The sequence below is a fragment of the Carcharodon carcharias genome (genome assembly GCF_017639515.1).
Source record: "Carcharodon carcharias isolate sCarCar2 chromosome 33 unlocalized genomic scaffold, sCarCar2.pri SUPER_33_unloc_2, whole genome shotgun sequence".
NCBI lineage: Eukaryota > Metazoa > Chordata > Chondrichthyes > Lamniformes > Lamnidae > Carcharodon > Carcharodon carcharias.
In genome coordinates this window covers 23,121-38,072 of record NW_024470692.1, presented here as the reverse complement: position 1 = coordinate 38,072, position 14,952 = coordinate 23,121, and positions in this window count along the sequence as shown.

Below are 14,952 nucleotides of genomic sequence, written 5' to 3'. Positions count from 1 at the left end.
TACTCTGTATCTAACCGCGTGCTGTACCTGTCCTGGGAGTGTTTGAAGGGTACAGTGTAGAGGGAGCTTTACTCTGTATCTAACCCCATGCTGTACCTCTCCTGGGAGTGTTTGATGGGGACAGTGTAGAGCGAGCTTTACTCTGTACCTAACACCGTGCTGTACCTGTCCTGGGAATGTTAGTTGTGGACAGTGTAGAGGGAGCTTTTCTCTGTAGCTAAAACCGTGCTGCACCTAACTTGGGAGTGTTTGATGGGGACAGTGTAGAGGGAGCTTTACTCTGTATCTAACCCCGTGCTGTACCTGTCCTGGGAGTGTTTGATGGGGACAGTGTAGAGGGAGATTCACTCTGTATCTAACCCCGTGCTGTACCTGTCATGGGAGTGTTTGATGGGGACAGAGGAGAGGTAGCTTTACTCTGTATCTAACCCCATGCTGTACCTGTCCAGAGAGTGTTTGATGGGGACAGTGTAGAGGGAGATTTACTCTGTATCTAACCCCGTGCTGTACCTGTCCTGCGAGTGTTTGATGGGGAGAGTATAGAGCAAGCTTTACTCTGTACCTAACACCGTGCTGTAACTGTCCTGGGTGAGTTTCATGGGGACAGTGTAGAGGGAGAATTACTCTGTATCTAACCCCGTGCTGTACCTGTCCTGGGAGTGTTTGAAGGGTACAGTTTAGAGGGAGCTTTACTCTGTATCTAACCCCGTGCTGTACCTGTCCAGGGAGTGTTTGATGGGGACAGTATAGAGGGAGTTTTACTCTGCATCTAACCCCGGACTGTTCCTGTCCTGGGAGTGATTGATGGGGACAGTGTAGAGGGAGCTTTACTCTGTATCTAACCCCGTGCTGTACCTTTCCTTGGAGTGTTTGATGGGAACAGTGAAGAGGGAGCTTTACTCTGTATCTAACCCCGTGCTGTACCTGTCCTGGGAGTGTTTGATGGGGATAGTGAAGAGGGGGTTTCACTCTGTATCTAACCCCGTGCTGTAACTGTCCTGGGTGACTTTGATCGGGACAGTGTACAGGGAGCTGAACTCTGTATCTAACACCGTGCTGTACCTGTCCTGGGAGTGTTTAATGGGGACAGTGTAGAGGGATCTTTACTCTGTATCTAACCTCGTGCTGTACCTGTCCTGGGAGTGTTTGAAGCGTACAGCGTAGAGGGAGCGTTACTCGGTATCAAACCCCATGCTGTACCTGTACTGGGAGTGATAGTTGGGGACACTGTAGAGGGAGATTAACTCTGTATCTAACACCGTGCTGTACCTCTCGTGGGAGTGTTCGATGGGGAGAGTGTAGAGGGAGATTTACTCTGTATCTAACCCAATGCTGTACCTGTCCTGGGAGTGTTTGATCGGGACAGTGTACAGGGAGCTGAACTCTGTATCTAACACCGTGCTGTTCCTATCCTGGGACTGTTTGATGGGGACTGTGTAGAGGGAGCTTTACTTTGTATATAACCCCGTGCTGTACCAGACCTGGGAGTGTTTAATGGCGACAGTGTAGAGGGAGCTTTACTCTGTATCTAAACCCGTGCCGTACCTGTCCTGGGAGTGTTTGATGCGGACAGTGTAGAGGGAGCTTTACTCTGTATCTAACCCCGTGCTGTTCCTATCCTGGGACTGTTTGATGGGGACAGTGTAGAGGGGGCTTTACTCTGTATCTAACCCCGTGTTGTACCTGTCCTGGGAGTGTTTGATGGGGACAGTGTAGAGGGAGCTTCACTCACTATCGAACCCCGTGCTGTACCTGTCCAGGGAGTGTTTGATGGGGACAGTGTAGTGGGAGTTTTACTCTGTATCTAACCCCGTGCTGTACCTGTCCTGGGTGACTTTGATCGGGACAGTGTACAGGGAGCTGAACTCTGTATCTAACACCGTGCTGTACCTGTCCTGGGAGTGTTTGATGGGGACAGTGTAGAGGGGGCTTTACTCTGTATCTAACCCCGTGTTGTACCTGTCCTGGGAGTGTTTGATGGGGACAGTGTAGAGGGAGCTTCACTCACTATCGAACCCCGTGCTGTACCTGTCCAGGGAGTGTTTGATGGGGACAGTGTAGTGGGAGTTTTACTCTGTATCTAACCCCGTGCTGTACCTGTCCTGGGTGACTTTGATCGGGACAGTGTACAGGGAGCTGAACTCTGTATCTAACACCGTGCTGTACCTGTCCTGGGAGTGTTTGATGGGGACAGTTTAGAGGGAGATTTACTCTGTATCTAACCCCGTGCTGTACCTGCCCTGGGAGTGTTTGATAGGGACAGTTTAGAGGGAGATTTACTCTGTATCTAACCCCGTGCTGTTCCTGTCCTGGGAGTGTTTGATGGGGACACTGTTGAGGGAGCTTTACTCTTTATCCAACCCCGTGCTGTACCTCTCGTGGGAGTGTTCGATGGGGACAGCGTAGAGGGAGCTTAACTCTGTATCTAACCCCATGCTGTAACTGTCCTGGGTGAGTTTGATGGGGTCAGTGTAGAGGAAGATTTACTCTGTATCTAACCCCGTGCTGTATCTGTCCTGGGAGTGTTTGAAGGGTACAGTTAAGAGGGAGCTTAACTCTGTATCTAACCCCATGCTGTAACTGTCCTGGGTGAGTTTGATGGGGACAGTGTAGAGGGAGCTTTACTCTGTCTCTAACCCCGTGCTGTACCTGTCCTGGGAGTGTTTGATGGGGACACTGTAGAGGGAGCTTTTCTCTGTAGCTAAAACCGTGCTGTACCTGTCCTGGGAGTGATCGATGGGGACAGTGTAGAGGGAGCTTTTCTCTGTATCTAACCCCATGCTGTAACTGTCCTGGGTGAGTTTGATGGGGACAGTGTAGAGGGAGCTTTACTCAGTATCTAACCCCGTGCTGTACCTGTCCTGGGAGTGTTTGATGGGGACAGTGTAGAGGGAGCTTTACTCTGTATCTAACCCCTTATAGTAACTGTCCTGGGTGAGTTCGATGGGGACAGTGTAGAGGAAGATTTACTCTGTATCTAACCCCGTGCTGTACCTGTCCAGGGAGTGTTTGATGGGGACAGTGTAGAGGCAGCTTCACTCTGTGTCTAACCCCGTCCTGTACATGTCCTGGGTGAGTTTGATGGGGCAGTGTAGAGGGAGATTTAATCTGTATCTTACCCCGTGCTGTACTGTCCAGGGAGTGTTTGAAGGGTACAGTGAAGAGGGAACTTTACTCTGTATCTAACCCCGTGCTGTACCTGTCCCGGGAGTGTTTGATGGGGTCAGTGTACAGGGAGCTTTACTCCGTATCTAACCCTGTGCTGTAACTGTTCTGGGTGAGTTTGATGCGGACAGTGAAGAGGGAGATTTACTCCCTGTCTAAACACGTACTGTACCTGTCTTGGGAGTGTTTGATGGGGACAGTGTAGAGGGAGCTTTACTCTGTATCTAACCCCTTGCTGTACCTGTCCTGGGAGTGTTTGATGGGGACAGTGTAGAGGGAGCTTCACTCTGTATCTAACCCCATGCTGTAACTGTCCTAGGTGAGTTTGATGGAGACAGTGTAGAGGGAGATTTACTCTGTATCTAACCCCGTGCTGTACCTGTCCTGGGAGTGTTTGATGGGAACAGTGTAGAGGGAGATTTACCCTCTATCTAACCCCGTGCTGTACCTGTCCAGGGAGTGTTTGAAGATTGCAGTGTAAGGGAGCTTTACTCTGTATCTAACCCAATGCTGTACCTTTCCAGGGAGTGTTTGAAGGGGACAGTGTAGAGGGATCTTTACTCTGTATCTAACCCCGTGCTGTACCTGTCCTGGGAGTGTTTGATGCGGACAGTGAAGAGGGAGCTTTACTCTGTATCTAACCCCGTGCTGTATCTGTCCTGGGAGTGTTTGATGGGGACAGTGAAGAGGGAGCTTTACTCTGTATCTAACCCCGTGTTGTACCTGTCATGGGAGTGTTTGATGGGGACAGTGTAGAGTGAGATTTACTTTGTATCTATCCCCGTGCGGTACCTGTCCTGGGAGAGTTTGATGGGGACAGCGTAGAGGGAGCTTTACTCTGTATCTAACCCCGTGCTGTACCTGTCCTGGGAGTGTTTGATGGGGAAATGTAGAGGCAGCTTTACTCTGTATCTAACCCTAAGCTATAACTGTCCTGGGAGTGTTTGATGGGTACAGCGTAGAGGGACCTTTACTCTGTATCTAATCCAATGCTGTATCTGTCCTGCGAGTGTTTGATGGGGACGATGTAGAGGGAGATTTTCTCTGTATCTAACCCCTTGCTGTACCTGTCCTGGAAGTCTTTGAAGGGTACAGTGCAGAGGGAGCTTTACTCTGTATCTAACCCCGTGCTGTACCTGTCCTGGGAGTGTTTGATGGGGACAGTGTAGAGGCAGCTTCACTCTGTATCTAATCCCGTCCTGTACCTGTCCTGGGTGAGTTTGATGGGGCAGTGTAGAGGGAGATTTACTCTTTATCTTACCCCGTGCTGTACTGTCCAGGGAGTGTTTGAAGGGTACAGTGAAGAGGGAACTTTACTCTGTATCTAACCCCATGCTGTACCTGTCCAGGGAGTGTTTGATGGGGTCAGTGTACAGGGAGCTTTACTCCGTATCTAACACTGTGCTGCAAATGTTCTGGGTGAGTTTGATGGGGACAGTGAAGAGGGAGATTTACTCCGTATCTAACCACGTACTGTAGCTGTCTTGGGAGTGTTTGATGGGGACAGTGTAGAGGGAGCATTACTCTGTATCTAACCCCGTGCTGTAAATGTCCTAGGTGAGTTTGATGGAGACAGAGTAGAGGGAGCTTTACTCTGTATCTAACCTCGTGCTGTACCTGTCCTGGGAGTGTTTGGTGGGGACAGTGTAGAGGGAGCTTTACTCTGTATCTAACCCCATGCTGTACCTGTCCTAGGAGTGTTTGATGGGGACATGTGGAGGCATCTTTACTCTGTATCTAACCCTGTGCTATAACTGTCCTGGTAGTGTTTGATGGGTACAGTGTAGAGGGAAATTTACTCTGTATCTAATCCCATGCTGTATCTGTCCTGCGAGTGTTTGATGGGGACGATATAGAGGGAGATTTACTCTGTATCAAACCTCGTGCTGTACCTGTCCTGGGAGTGTTTGATGGGGACAGTGTAGAGGGAGCTTTACTCTGTATCTAACCCTGTGCTGTACCTGTCCTGGGAGTGTTTGATGGGGACAGTGTAGAGGGAGCTTTACACTGTATCTAACCCCGTGCTGTACCTGTCCTGGGAGTGTTTGATGGGGACAGTGTAGAGGGAGCTTTACTCTGTATCTAACCCCGTGCTGTACCCGTCCTGGGTCAATTTGATGGGGACAGTGTAGAGGGAGATTTACTCTATATATAAACCCGTGCCGTACCTGTCCTGGGAGTGTTTGATGGGGACAGTGTAGAGGGGGCTTTACTCTGTATCTAACCCCGTGCTGTACCTGTCCTGGGAGTGTTTGATGGGGACAGTGTAGAGGGAGCTTTACTCTGTATCTAACCCCGTGCTGTACCTGTCCTGGGAGTGTTTGATGGGGACAGCGTAGAGGGAGCTTTACTCTTTATCTAACCCCGTGCTGTACCGGTCCAGGGAGTGTTTGAAGGGTATAGTGTAGAGGGAACTTCCCTCTCTATCAAACCCCGTGCTATATATGTCCTGGGTTAGTTTGATGGGGACAGTCTGGAGGGAGATTTACTCTCTATCTAACCCCGTGCTGTACCTGTCCTGGGAGTGTGTGATGGGGACAGCGTAGGGGGAGATTTAATCTGTATCTAACCCCGTGCTTTACCTATCCGGGGAGTGTTTGATGGCGACAGTGTAGAGGGAGATTTACTCTGTATCTAATCCCGTGCTGTGCCTGCCTGGGAGTGTTTGATGGGGACAGTGTAGAGGGAGCCGAACTCTGTATCTAACCCCGTGCTGTACATGTCCTGGGAGTGTTTGATGGGGACAGTGTAGAGGGAGCATCACTCTGTACCTAACCCCATGCTGTAACTGTCCTGGGTGAATTTGATGAGGACTGTGTAGAGGGAGATTTACTCACTATCTAACCCCGTGCTGTACCTGTCCTGGGAGTGTTTGATGGGGACAGTGTAGAGGGAGCTTTACTCTGTATCTAACCCCGTGCTGTACCTGTCCTGGGAGTGTTTGATGGGGACAGTGTAGAGGGAGATTTACTCTGTATCTAAACCTGTGCTGTACCTGTCCTGGGTGTGTTTGATAGGTCAGTGTAGAGGGAGCTTTACTCTGTATCTAACCCCATACAGTAACTGTCCTGGGTGAGTTTGATGCGGACAGTGTACAGGGAGATTTACTCTGTATCTAACCCCTTAGTATACTTGTCCTGAGAGTGTTTGATGAGGACAGTGTAGAGGGAGCGTTACTCTGTATCTAACCCCCGTGCTGTACCTGTCCTGGGAGTGTTTGATGGTGACAGTGTAGAGTGAGCTTTACTCTGTATCTAACTCCGTGCTGTAACTGGCCTGGGAGTGATTGATGGGGACAGTGTAGTGGCAGCTTTACTCTGTATCTAATCCCGTACTGTACCTGTCCTGGGTGAGTTTGATGGGGACAGTGTAGAGGGAGATTTACTCTGTATCTAACCCCGTGCTGTACCTGTCCTGGGAGTGTTTACAGGGTACAGTGTAGAGGGAGCTTTACTCTGTATCTAACCCCGTGCTGTATCTCTCCTGGGAGTGTTTGATGGGGACAGTGTAGAGGGGGCTTTACTCTGTATCTAACCCCGTGCTGTATCTCTCCTTTGACTGTTTGATGGGGAAAGTGCAGAGGGAGCTTTACTCTGTAGCTAACACCATGCTGTACCTGTCCTGGGAGTGTTTGATGGGGAAGGTCTAGGCGGCGGTTTACTCTATATCTAAACCCCGTGCTCTACATGTCCTGGGAGTGTTTGATGGGGACAGTGTAGAGGGAGCTTTACTCTGTATCTAACCCTGTGCTGTACCTGTCCTGGGAGTGTTTGATGGGGACAGTGTAGAAGGAGCTTTGCTCTGTATCTAACCCCGTGCTGTACCTGTCCTGGGAGTGTTTGATGGGGACAGTGTAGAGGGAGCTTAACTCTGTATCTTACCCCGTGCTGTAACTGTCCTGGGAGTGTTTGATGGGGACAGTGTAGAGGCAGCTTTACTCTGTAACTAACCCCGTGCTGTGCCTGGCCTGGGAGTGTTTGATGGGGACAGTGTAGAGGGAGCTTTACTCTGTATCTAATCCCGTGCTGTGCCTGGCCTCGGAGTGTTTGATGGGGACAGTGTACAGGGAGCTTCACTCTGTATCTAACCCCGTGCTGTAACTGGTCTGGGTGGGTTTGATGGGGACAGTGTAGAGGGAGATTTAATATGTATCTAACCCCGTGCTGTACCTCTCCTGGGAGTGTTAGATGGGGACAGTGTAGAGGGATATTTACTCTATATCTAACCCAGTGCTATACCTGCCCTGGGAGTGTTTGATGGGTACAGTGTCGAGGGAGATTTACTCTGTATCTAAACCCCTGCTTTACCTGTCCTGGGAGTGTTTAATGGGGACAGTGCAGACGGAGATATACTCTGTATCCACCCCCGTGCTGTACCTGTCCTGGGAGTGTTTGATGGGGACAGTGTAGAGGGAGCTTTACTCTGTATCTAACCCCGTGCTGTATCTCTCCTGGGTGTGTTTGATGGGGACAGTGTAGAGGGAGCCTAACTCTGTATCTAACACCGTGCTATACATGTCCTGGGAGTGTTTGATGGGGACAGTGTAGAGGGAGCATCACTCTGTATCTAACCCTTTGCTGTAACTGTCCTGGGTGAGTTTGATGGGGACAGTGTAGAGGGAGCATTACTCTGTATCTAACCCCGTGCTGTGCCTGGCCTGGGAGTGATTGATGGGGAGAGTGTAGTGGCAGCTTTACTCTGTATCTAATCCCGTGCTGTGCCTGGCCTCGGAGTGTTTGATGGGGACAGTGTACAGGGCGGTTCACTCTGTATCTAACCCCGTTCTGTAACTGTTATGGGTGGGTTTGATGGGGACAGTGTAGAGGGAGATTTACTCTGTATCTAACCCTGTGCTATACCTGCCCTGGGAGTATTTGATGGGTACAGTGTCGAGGGAGATTTACTCTGTATCTAAACCCATGCTTTACCTGTCCTGGGAGTGTTTAATGTAGACAGTGCAGACGGAGCTTTACTCTGTATCTAACCCCATGCTGTACCTGTCCTGGGAATGTTTGATGGGGACAGTGAAGAGGGAGTTTTACTCTGTATCTAACCCCGTGCTGTACCTGTCCTGGGAGTGTTTGATGGGGACAGTGTAGAGGGAGCTTTACTCTGTATCTAACCCTGTGCTATACCTGTCCGGGGAGTGTTTGATGGGTACAGAGAAGAGGGAGCTTTAGTCTGTATCTAACCCCGTGCTGTAACTGTCCTGGGAGTGTTTGATGGGGACAGTGTAGAGAGAGCTTTACTCTGTATCTATCCCCGTCCGGTACCTGTCCTGGGAGTGTTTGATGGGGACAGCGTAGAGGGAGCTTTACTCTGTATCTATCCCCGTCCGGTACCTGTCCTGGGAGTGTTTGATGGGGACAGCGTAGAGGGAACTTTACTCTGTATCTAACCCGGTGCTGTACCTGTCCTGGGAGTGTTTGATGGGGACATGAAGAGGCAGCTTTACTCTGGGTAAAACCCAGTGCTGTGTGTGTTCTTGGAGTGTTTGATGGGGACAGTGTAGAAGCAGCTTTACTCTGTATCTTACCCCGTGCTGTATCTGTCCTGGGAGTGTTTGATGGGGACATGAAGAGGCAGCTTTACTCTGGATCAAACCCAGTGCTGTGTGTGTTCTTGGAGTGTTTGATGGGGACAGAGTAGAGGGAGCTTTACTCTGTATCTAACCCCGTGCTGTACCTGTCCTGGGAGTGTTTGATGGGGACAGTGTAGAGGGAGATTTACTCTGTATCTAACCCCGTGCTGTACCTGTCCTGGGAGTGTTTGATGGGTACAGTGTAGAGGGAGATTTACTCGGTATCTAACCCCGTGCTGTACCTGTCCTGGGAATGTTTGATGGGGACAGTGTAGAGGGAGCTTTACTCTGTATCTAACCCCGGGCTGTATCTGTCCTGGGAGTGTTTGATGGGGACAGTGTAGAGGGAGATTTACTCTGTATCTAACCCCGTGCTGTACCTGTCCTGGGAGTGTTTGATGGGGACAGTGGAGAGGGAGCTTTACACTGCATCTAACCCTGTGCTGTACCTGTCCTGGGAGTGTTTGATGGGTACAGTGCAGAGGGAGATTTCCTCTGTTTCTAAACCCGTGCTGTACCTGTCCTGGGGGTGTTTGATGGGTACAGTGCAGAGGGAGATTTCCTCTGTTTCTAAACCCGTGCTGTACCTGTCCTGGGGGTGTTTGATGGGGACAGTGTAGTGGGAGATTCACTCTGTATCTTACCCCATGCTGTAACTGTCCTGGCTGAGTTTGATGGGGACAGTGTAGAGGGAGATTTACTCTGTATCTAAGCCCGTGTTTTACCTGTCCTGGGAGTGTTTGAAGGGTACAGTGTAGAGGGAGCTTTACTCTGTATTTAACCCCGTGCGGTACCGGTCCAGGAAGTGTTTGAAGGGTACAGTGTAGAGGGAACTTCCCTCTCTATCTAACCCCGTGCTATACATGTCCTGGGTTAGTTTAATGGGGACAGTCTGGAGGGAGATTTACTCTGTATCTAACCCCGTGCTGTACCGGTCCGGGGAGTGTTTGAAGGGTACAGTGTAGAGGGAGCTTTACTCTCTATCTAACCCCGTGCTGTACCTGTCCTGGGAGTGTTTGATGGGGACAGTGTAGAGGGAGCTTTACTCTATCTAACCCTGTGCTGTACCTGTCCTGGGAGTGTTTGATGGGGACAGGGTAGAGGGAACTTCCCTCTGTATCTAACCCCGTGCTGTACCTGTCCTGACTGAGTTTGATGGGGACAGTCTGGAGGGAAATTTATTCTGTATCTTACCAAGAGCTGTAACTGTCCAGGGACTGTTTGAAGGGTACAGTGTAGATGGAGTTTACTCTCTAGCTAACCCCATGCTGTACCTGTCCAGTGAGTGTTTGATGGGGACAGTGTAGAAGGAGCTTTGCTCTGTATCTTACCCCGTGCTGTACCTGTCCTGGAAGTGTTTGATGGGGACAGTGTAGAGGCAGCTTTACTCTGTATCTAACCCCGTGCTGTGCCTGGCCTGGGAGTGTTTGATGGGGACAGTGTAGAGGCAGCTTTACTCTGTACCTAATCACGTGCTGTGCCTGGCCTCGGAGTGTTTGATGGGGACAGTGTACAGGGAGCTTCACTCTGTATCTAACCCCGTGCTGTACCTGTCCTGGGAGTGTTTGATGGGTACAGTGTCGAGGGAGATTTTCTCTGTATCTAAACCCATGCTTTACCTGTCCTGGGAGTGTTTAATGGGGGCAGTGCAGACGGAGATTTACTCTGTATCCACCCCCGTGCTGTACCTGTCCTGGGAGTGTCTGATGGGGACAGTGTAGAGCGAGCTTTACTCTGTAACTAACCCCGTGCTGTATCTCTCCTGGGTGTGTTTGAAGGGGACAGTGTAGAAGGAGCCTAACTCTGTATCTAACACCGTGCTATACATGTCCTGGGAGTGTTTGATGGGGACAGTGTAGAGGGAGCATCACTCTGTATCTAACCCTTTGCTGTAACTGTCCTGGGTGAGTTTGATGGGGACAGTGTAGAGGGAGATTTACTCTCTATCTAACCCCGTGCTGTACCTGTCCTGGGAGTGTTTGATGGGGACAGTGTAGAGGGATCTTTACTCTGTATCTAACCCTGTGCTATACCTGCCCTGGGAGTGTTTGAAGGGTACAGTGTAGAGGGAGCTTTACTCTGTATCTAACCCCGTGCTGTACCTGTCCTGGGAGTGTTTGATGGTGACAGTGTAGAGGGAGCTTCTCTCTGTATCTAACCCCGTGCTGTACCTGTACAGGGTGAGTTTGATGGGGAGAGTCAAGAGGGAGATTTACTCTGTATCTAACCCCGTGCTGTATCTCTCCTGGGAGTGTTTGATGGGGACAGTGTAGAGGGTTCTTTACTCTGTATCTAACCCTGTGCTATACCTGCCCTGGGAGTGTTTGATGGGTACAGTGTCGAGGGAGATTTACTCTGCATCTAAACCCATTATGTACCTGTCCTGGGAGTGTTTAATGGGGACAGTGTAGAGGGAGATGTACTCTGTATCTAACCCCATGCTGTACCTGTCCTGGGAGTGTTTGATGGGTCAGCGCAGAGGGAGCTTTACTCTGTATCTAACCCCATGCTGTACCTGTCCTGGGAGTGTTTGATGGGGACAGTGTAGAGGGAGCTTTACTCTGTATCTAACCCCGTGCTGTACCTGTCCTGGGAGTGTTTGATGGGGACAGTGTAGAGGGAGCTTTACTCTGTATCTAACCCCATACAGTAACTGTCCTGGGTGAGTTTGATGGGGACAGTGTAGAGGGAGATTTACTCTGTATCTAACCCCATACCGTACTTGTCCTGGGAGTGTTTGATGGGGACAGTGTCGAGAGAGCTTCACTCTGTATCTAACCCCGTGCTGTAACTGGTCTGGGTGGGTTTGATGGGGACAGTGTAGCGGGAGATTTAATATGTTTCTAACCCCGTGCTGTGCCTGGCCAGGGAGTGTTTGATGGGGACAGTGTAGAGGGAGATTCACTCTGTATCTAACCCCGTGCTGTACCTGTCATGGGAGTGTTTGATGGGGACAGAGGAGAGGTAGCTTTACTCTGTATCTAACCCCATGCTGTACCTGTCCAGAGAGTGTTTGATGGGGACAGTGTAGAGGGAGCTTCACACTGTATCTAACCCCATGCTGTAAGTGTCCTGGGTGAGTTTGATGGGGACAGTGTAGAGGGAGATTTACTCTGTATCTAACCCCGTGCTGTACCTGTCCTGCGAGTGTTTGATGGGGAGAGTATAGAGCAAGCTTTACTCTGTACCTAACACCGTGCTGTAACTGTCCTGGGTGAGTTTCATGGGGACAGTGTAGAGGGAGAATTACTCTGTATCTAACCCCGTGCTGTACCTGTCCTGGGAGTGTTTGAAGGGTACAGTTTAGAGGGAGCTTTACTCTGTATCTAACCCCGTGCTGTACCTGTCCAGGGAGTGTTTGATGGGGACAGTATAGAGGGAGTTTTACTCTGTATCTAACCCCGTGCTGTACCTTTCCTTGGAGTGTTTGATGGGAACAGTGAAGAGGGAGCTTTACTCTGTATCTAACCCCGTGCTGTACCTGTCCTGGGAGTGTTTGATGGGGATAGTGAAGAGGGGGTTTCACTCTGTATCTAACCCCGTGCTGTAACTGTCCTGGGTGACTTTGATCGGGACAGTGTACAGGGAGCTGAACTCTGTATCTAACACCGTGCTGTACCTGTCCTGGGAGTGTTTAATGGGGACAGTGTAGAGGGATCTTTACTCTGTATCTAACCTCGTGCTGTACCTGTCCTGGGAGTGTTTGAAGCGTACAGCGTAGAGGGAGCGTTACTCGGTATCAAACCCCATGCTGTACCTGTACTGGGAGTGATAGTTGGGGACACTGTAGAGGGAGATTAACTCTGTATCTAACACCGTGCTGTACCTCTCGTGGGAGTGTTCGATGGGGAGAGTGTAGAGGGAGATTTACTCTGTATCTAACCCAATGCTGTACCTGTCCTGGGAGTGTTTGATCGGGACAGTGTACAGGGAGCTGAACTCTGTATCTAACACCGTGCTGTTCCTATCCTGGGACTGTTTGATGGGGACTGTGTAGAGGGAGCTTTACTTTGTATATAACCCCGTGCTGTACCAGACCTGGGAGTGTTTAATGGCGACAGTGTAGAGGGAGCTTTACTCTGTATCTAAACCCGTGCCGTACCTGTCCTGGGAGTGTTTGATGCGGACAGTGTAGAGGGAGCTTTACTCTGTATCTAACCCCGTGCTGTTCCTATCCTGGGACTGTTTGATGGGGACAGTGTAGAGGGGGCTTTACTCTGTATCTAACCCCGTGTTGTACCTGTCCTGGGAGTGTTTGATGGGGACAGTGTAGAGGGAGCTTCACTCACTATCGAACCCCGTGCTGTACCTGTCCAGGGAGTGTTTGATGGGGACAGTGTAGTGGGAGTTTTACTCTGTATCTAACCCCGTGCTGTACCTGTCCTGGGTGACTTTGATCGGGACAGTGTACAGGGAGCTGAACTCTGTATCTAACACCGTGCTGTACCTGTCCTGGGAGTGTTTGATGGGGACAGTGTAGAGGGGGCTTTACTCTGTATCTAACCCCGTGTTGTACCTGTCCTGGGAGTGTTTGATGGGGACAGTGTAGAGGGAGCTTCACTCACTATCGAACCCCGTGCTGTACCTGTCCAGGGAGTGTTTGATGGGGACAGTGTAGTGGGAGTTTTACTCTGTATCTAACCCCGTGCTGTACCTGTCCTGGGTGACTTTGATCGGGACAGTGTACAGGGAGCTGAACTCTGTATCTAACACCGTGCTGTACCTGTCCTGGGAGTGTTTGATGGGGACAGTGTAGAGGGAGCTTTACTCTGCATCTAACCCAATGCTGTACCTGTCCTGGGAGTGTTTGATAGGGACAGTTTAGAGGGAGATTTACTCTGTATCTAACCCCGTGCTGTTCCTGTCCTGGGAGTGTTTGATGGGGACACTGTTGAGGGAGCTTTACTCTTTATCCAACCCCGTGCTGTACCTCTCGTGGGAGTGTTCGATGGGGACAGCGTAGAGGGAGCTTAACTCTGTATCTAACCCCATGCTGTAACTGTCCTGGGTGAGTTTGATGGGGTCAGTGTAGAGGAAGATTTACTCTGTATCTAACCCCGTGCTGTATCTGTCCTGGGAGTGTTTGAAGGGTACAGTTAAGAGGGAGCTTAACTCTGTATCTAACCCCATGCTGTAACTGTCCTGGGTGAGTTTGATGGGGACAGTGTAGAGGGAGCTTTACTCTGTCTCTAACCCCGTGCTGTACCTGTCCTGGGAGTGTTTGATGGGGACAGTGTAGAGGGAGCTTTACTCTGTATCTAACCCCTTATAGTAACTGTCCTGGGTGAGTTCGATGGGGACAGTGTAGAGGAAGATTTACTCTGTATCTAACCCCGTGCTGTACCTGTCCAGGGAGTGTTTGATGGGGACAGTGTAGAGGCAGCTTCACTCTGTGTCTAACCCCGTCCTGTACATGTCCTGGGTGAGTTTGATGGGGCAGTGTAGAGGGAGATTTAATCTGTATCTTACCCCGTGCTGTACTGTCCAGGGAGTGTTTGAAGGGTACAGTGAAGAGGGAACTTTACTCTGTATCTAACCCCGTGCTGTACCTGTCCCGGGAGTGTTTGATGGGGTCAGTGTACAGGGAGCTTTACTCCGTATCTAACCCTGTGCTGTAACTGTTCTGGGTGAGTTTGATGCGGACAGTGAAGAGGGAGATTTACTCCCTGTCTAAACACGTACTGTACCTGTCTTGGGAGTGTTTGATGGGGACAGTGTAGAGGGAGCTTCACTCTGTATCTAACCCCATGCTGTAACTGTCCTAGGTGAGTTTGATGGAGACAGTGTAGAGGGAGATTTACTCTGTATCTAACCCCGTGCTGTACCTCTCCTGGGAGTGTTTGATGGGGACAGTGAAGAGGGAGCTTAACTCTGTATCTAACCCTGTGCTGTACCTGTCCTGGGAGTGTTTGATGGGGACATGTACAGGGAGCTTTACTCTGTATCTAACCCCGTGCTGTACCTGTCCTGGGTGAGTTTGATTGGGACAGTGTAGAGGGAGATTTACTCTGTATCTAACCCCGTGCTGTACCTGTCCAGCGAGTGTTTGAAGGTTACAGTGTAAGGGAGCTTTACTCTTTATCTAACACCGTGCTATAGCTCTCCAGGGAGTGTGTGATGGGGACAGTGTAGAGGGAGCTTTACTCTGTATCTAACCCCGTGCTGTACCTGTCCTGGGAGTGTTTGATGGGGACAGTGAAGAGGGA